We start from the raw sequence: 6,808 nt of genomic DNA, 5'->3' as shown, positions 1-6,808 counted from the left end.
TCTTTCCCACAAAGCTGTGCCAGCATATTCTACGAGAAAAAACTAAAGGTAAGAGAAAAATATCATACAATAATACAATACAATAACACAATATAATAATACTTTACAAAAATGTTATTTCAGAAATACAAAATAATGATAATAATTAAATGAGAATTATCTTTAATCATAGATAAACCGAGGAGAATCAATTCATTGGCTTTCAAAATCACCAAACATCATGTCACTGGATTTTTAACAACATTAAAAGAAAAGGTTTACCAGATAAAAGTTAATACACATGAGAAATTAATATCAAAGAATTTGATCTACAATTCACGGAAATTGAAAGAAATCAATTTGGAATGTAATAATTTAAAGTTTTTATGTATGTTAGTCCAATAATTATAAGAACAGATGACGCTTTGAAAGGAACTAATGTAGGTAAATAGCGCTAATCTGTTCTTATACTGAATGGAAGGAAAATCAGTCCGTTGTTATTCCACATTTTTGTTGTAATTTTTTACTAAAGTATTTTTGAACCTATGATATTTTTATGATATTTTTCCCTTATTTTCCCTCGTAGAATATTGTTAAGAGAAGAATTACAAAATATACCACAAAGTATATACTTCCGATTATATGAACAATCGACTTTCGCATTCGAAATTTTCTTTTATTTCCGATTAGATTAGTCTAGTTCTCCTTAAACCGTTGTCGAGATCAACCCAACCGTACGAATTTAGGAAATACATTAAATCCATTTTGTTTTATTCAAAAAGTGCTTTTTTCAAATAAAACAAATATGCCGACATCGTCTTGCGGAAGGAACTAGAATGAACTATCTATGAATGCCTAGTGAACTAGGATATACATCGTGTATATTATTAGTAGAATTTAATATTGACTATGTTCTTTATTTATTCTTACGAAAAGTTACATACATTTTAAACTTTATCTTGTGAGGAAGCAATTTCTATCAGATATTGTCTACTACATTAATAGATGGCGCTGAAGATACTTTCTCTGATATAATTTAATTACAATTGAAACTTTTATGAATTTAGGAATATTTAACTGAAAAGGACTACTGCCAAAATGAAGCTGACGAATAATCTTATTACATACGCATAACGCAGTGATATTTCATCAAAGAAACGTAAAAAGGTAAACACCTACTCGGTATTCCTAAATTCATTAAAATTTACTTATGCGTTATTTAATTCCCTTGAGAATTTCAATAAATATTGCTGTGATTTCAACGAAAAATTTGTACATTAAGAAATTAAAAAAATATGAAATACAAATTTCATGTTAGAGGTATACATTTATTTATTAAAGCTAAGTTAATATATGTTAATCATAAATTGTAATGTAAATGCTTTCTATTGCTATTAAGAACATAACAGTAATGATATAATGTGATCATGATATTTCTTAGTTCTAAACAACTGTACAAATTGTAAATATCAATATTTTTACGGAGACATATACGTATATGTATAGATAAATATCCGTAATTTATAGCAACGACTATAACAATATAAATATACTTAATATGAAATATAAATTGTATGTAGTATATCACGTTGTATCCATTTTTCATTGTATAATTCTACTTCTTGAAACATATTTCATCTATTAATTCTCTTCCTACTGTCGAATGGGCAAAATTAACAATTTAAATTTTGGAGGTAATTCTATTGCCGATTTCGAGCACCCCCTGTGGTCGATTCTTAGAACTAATAATGCCAATGGCGGAACTAGCTCGTTTGGGACGCTAAAACACATTTGCCGAAACGGAATCTCTGCACAAATTCTATTACAAATGTAGAATAAGTGAAGTTAAGTAGTGATAGCCTTCCAAATTCGTAGTTTGATTAGTGAAAAACGTATCAGAGTTCCCTTAAAATTGAAATTTATACTGTGCAACCGTAACTGTATATACACGAAGGAGGACGCTTCGAGAACGAATGTAGAAGGTACGTTCACCTTTATCCTTTTAAATGTTTATTTTTATACAAATTTCTAATTTCTCGATAGTTACTTCTCTTTCTGGAAGTAGATTACTTAAAATAGCATAAATTTATATAATCGAAAATTCTAAATAGGGAGAATATTCGTAAAGGAATGGCGTAATACTTCTTCAATTATATTTTTTCGCTTGATATTTCTTTAAACTAATTAAAATACAAGTTCCAAAATGACATTGATTTTATATGAATAATATGATATTATATAATATATTGTGTTGTAATTGTTAAAAATCTTCTCACTGCTTATTACTTTATTACTATTATTTTATTGTTCAGAACACAGAAACTTATATACTTGGTGAATATATTGCTAATGTCATTAGAAGTTTTACAAATAGATACATATGTATATTTTATAATTTAAGAAATAACCGCTCGCAATCTTTTTCCATATTAATTCTATATTTGAGTGTTTAACTTGACTTTTAACGATATTATCATTACGTTTACTATCGCAAATGTTTAAACTGTCAATCGTATATTTAAGAATTACACGTGGAAGTTTTCCACTTTCTCTGTGTATCTCTATCGTTTCTAAGATATTATATTAGTACAACACATATTATTAGCACTATACTGTGATAATCATTGTTTAAAAAAGTGAAAAGGTATTTACCGTAAAATTTGTAAATTGTTTACTACTGTTTGTTCACCGTATAAATTATCTCCTTTATCTTAATTATCTATTTAATGATACTTACAAGATCCGATAGGGAGCCTAATCTAAAGTGTACAGATAAATCAGTAGCATTCAGTAGCAATTTATCTTTACAATAGAAGATGTTAAACGACATATGAATTAAAGAAAAGTATCAGAAAGATAGTGCTATTTGTTTACATCCAAAAATATTAAAAAATTGTTATTTTATTTGCAATTAATAATTTTTAAATTATATATTGTAACTTTAAAACCCTTTTAATATATAACTATAATTTCCCGTAAAATACATTATATTTTGTGCACGGGAAATCATTTAGGAGAAATACTGGTAATTACATTAATTTTATTTCAAGTTTTCGTCATGCTGAAAAGTACACAGAATAAGCGTTCTGTTTGATCTGTGATGTTTTTCGCTCTCAACTGCAAATATTTACGAAACAACATTTTCTAAGAAAAAGTCTTTGCGCCAAATCTCCTCATTTCTAATTTAGCACATTTTCGTTTTATATTTACAGAATGTAAACTTAGTAGTGGCGTGTTCTCTTTATAGAAGATTATGAGCTTACAAAATTAAAATTTACGAGCTTGAAAATGTTTCCTTGAGGGCGTAATACTCTGCAATAATGCACATCTTATTTCATATAACATATATTCCATTGTGCTTTACATTGTGAAATAATCTTTTAGGGAAAAATTGAAGTTGGTCCTATAAATATTAAACTCGCCTTAATTTTCTATTTTTAAACTTATCCTTTACTTATTTTTTATTTTATTTACATTTTAAAATTTATTCCTTAATTTATTTATCTTCGTTTTTAATATATCATATTTGGAATAATTATTTAGAAAACTATAATAAAAATTATTTAATAGACGATGTTATACGCAAAATTGTTGTAACAGTAACATACAGTTTAACATTAGGATGAAAATAAAAATTATGTTTAAATTTTCATAACTTCTGTTACATCTTTTCACGTAAGATCTTTGTACAAACAGATGTCAGTAATCAACTTTGTTAGTCCTTTATAACTGTACATTGGAAGTAACATACTCATCCATTTATCTATTTCTTTCATCTATCATATTATCCCATATTTCTATTAGTGCTTGGATCTTTTTATTTATAGTATCTGCAACCTTGAGCCCACCACAACATTTTTTAGTGTTCCAGGCTTTCAAAAAATTCTATACAAGCTTAATATAATTTACTAACGTCTCTACTTCAGTATCTGTTAGAAATTTAAGCTAATTATTAAGGAGAGAATTTTATTTTTAATTCATAGCAATAAAAAATGGGGACGGATATGTAGAAGTGAAGTTTGGTGCTCGGTGAAGCTGTTCAGAGCAAATCTAAGAGCGCTATAGAAAGTTCATTTTTATTTAAGATAATTGCAGTTAATATAGAACCCTGCAATATCCCGGAAGTAACTAGCAACATCGGTTGGCAACAATGTAAAATATTTCGTAAAAAGCAAAAGACAAGCATATTCACGTTTCAGCTTTACTTGGAAATCAGTCGTTGAATATTGTTGACTGTTGTGTTTGAATGCGCATAAAAGATTTTGACAGACGAGTCAAACAGTGAAATTTTTTAGCAAGTTAAAAAATACTACTCTTCCACAACTTATCATTATACACGCTTGTTCCTGAGTATTCAGAAGAAATTTACCGTTAAATTTAGTTTTTTCTTTCAAGAAGATAACAGGAAATTTCAAACAAGTTGGCTATATATGCATTCGATGCTTTAGGTATTAGGTTAGTGTTGAAACAGCCCTAAAAGGATTTGCCTGTACGGCTCTTTATTTTCGAGAAACTAATAAGTTTTTTTCTTACATCTTACTTTATACATTTTTGGATATTGATATTATACTTTTTTAAATATTAAATACTTACGATTTATTTTGATAAATTTTTGATCATTGTTATTTATTATAGTGCCCTGCATAGTTCTTCCATTTTGTAGGTGGAAATTGAAATAAAAACATTTAAAAGGAGAAACAGCTACGCCAGGAATTACTTTAGAAGATTAATTTGTCGAAATCAAATGCACTCAAATTCCTTTGGAATTGTTTTATCATAGACCTGAAGCATCGAATGCACATACAGTCAACTCATTCGAGATTTCGCAGTGCTTGCCATCTCCTTGTTAATGTAATTACTATTTGTCTGTCGAAGTACGTATGTATTCAATATGCAACACGTTGAGTGTGCTTAATATGGAACATGTGAATGAAGCTGCTACTGATGATGATGATGGTGATACAGAGCTATATTTATTTTGTGGCAGCAATTACATGAGAGACAACAATAGCGAAAAATGTATGTAATGTATTCGTTGTTTTCATTGAGATTACAAAGATGTGCTTCAGACGCGTCATTCACATGCTCAACGTGTACGAGACAAAGGAAATTAGTATAATATATGTTAAAAAAATAGAAGTATCGGTTTTTTTCTTTTTATTTAAACGAATATTAATTTTTCGTAGTAAAAGCAAAGTTCTTTGAGATATCTTTACAAATTTTCTAGATATTCCATGTGGGTCATCCACCTGCACGTGAAAATGGGTCATTTTCGACCAGTAATTTCAAGTAATTTGTCATCTTTGTTTTTGTTTAAATTTTTCTCTGCTTAAAAAAAATTAAGGAAACATGTGAAAACTATTGGATAATATTCTAGAAAGTTGAAGTAGCGTTCAAAAATTTTGGGAGGATTTTTTAAGACACAAAAACATGAAAAAGTCTTCATGGATATAAACGATTCAGCATTTAACTTTCTTTACCATGACCTCAAGACTTTGAACACAGTTAACTAGTGACATACGAATATCTATTAATAGGGATCGATAGGGTTATGGAACTTTTTAATAGGTTCTATTTCAAACACGTGCCGTGGAACTTTTTTTAGAAAACGTCCTCGCGTTATAAGTTCCGATGAGAACATATAAAGAAAAGTTTTACTTCGGCTAGAACTTATGAAATATAAAAATAAAAATGTTTCTATAACAGGAACAAGTATTTTGTACATCAACATTAAAAAACCTCTATTAAAAATACTCTATTAATAATAATAAAGCTCTATTACAAATACTGAATACTGTTGGATGAATAGTATTAGAATTGCAATAATACTAAAGAATTATTACAGTTGAATTCTTATTCTGAATACATTATTTATTTGTAATATTTATGTAAGTAGATGATTCACAGTTCAAAGTTTCTTTGTTTCTGTTTGAAATGTACATTTAGGAAGGTAAGAACGTTATCTATATATTATACTATAGAATTTGTGTGTATTTCAATTTATTTAAACTATGCAAGACTTTATTTATTTATTATTTTTAACAAACTCTTTTCTGTTAAAAATTTCTTATAAAACTATTAATCACTTATATTATGATTTTCATATTTTTCATTCAATAAACATATGAATAATATGATATTATATTGTTAAGTAAAATTAAATAAAAATAGTACTAATAGGTTGGTACTTTTAGTCACCTTATGGAACCTTTTTTAATACACGTTCCAAAATAACTCGTTTTTATGGATCTTTTAGTACACAGACTCTAAAATACCTGTTCCATGAGAAGATTTTTTAAAGAAATTCCTAAGGGTGACATTTCTTTCCATAAAAATTCCACAAGAACAGATATTTTTTTAAACGAAACACCTAAGTTCGAAGAGAATATTTTTGAAAACGGAAGGCACCTGTTTATTTCGATCCCTGTCTACTAATTTTGTCGTATGTTAACGTCAGTTTGATTGACGAAAGCATGTTTCTCTTCTTGGGACGGTTTTAAAATCAGGCGTTCCATGTTATGGGCAGTTACTATTTTTTTATATTTATTTATATTACTTACAGTGATACCATAATTCATCAATTTTTAGGTGGCAACGAAGAACTAGAATTATTTAGAATTTGTTCTCTCAGAAAGGTAATAGTTAGATTGCGGATTTTTATACAACTGTGAGAAATTTAAAGATAGAGAAATACATAGAATGCACATGATATACAGAAGCATATAAAATACCCAAAATATAGTACTTTTTATAATATTTAATAGGTAAGCCAAATTTCTGTCTAGGTCCTATTCTTTTGATTGTATAGTAATAACATACAATATATATA

The 6,808-nt window shown here is 27.8% G+C and overlaps 1 protein-coding gene across 1 annotated transcript in view; it reads left to right on the top strand.

The window, feature by feature from the left end:
• The first annotated feature begins 1,732 nt into the window (after window positions 1-1,732).
• The window catches only part of LOC126874978 (uncharacterized), a 31,860-nt gene continuing 26,784 nt past the window's right edge, over window positions 1,733-6,808 (top strand). Inside the window, exon 1 of the mRNA XM_050637540.1 lies at window positions 1,733-1,961. The gene's annotated coding sequence lies outside the window, so the exon portion shown is untranslated. The remainder of the gene's footprint in view (window positions 1,962-6,808) is intronic.

Source organism: Bombus huntii, chromosome 17 (assembly GCF_024542735.1).
Source record: "Bombus huntii isolate Logan2020A chromosome 17, iyBomHunt1.1, whole genome shotgun sequence".
In the NCBI taxonomy this organism is placed as follows: domain Eukaryota; kingdom Metazoa; phylum Arthropoda; class Insecta; order Hymenoptera; family Apidae; genus Bombus; species Bombus huntii.
The sequence above is the reverse complement of the archived record's forward strand: the minus strand, read 5'-3'. Positions and strand labels throughout refer to the sequence as shown.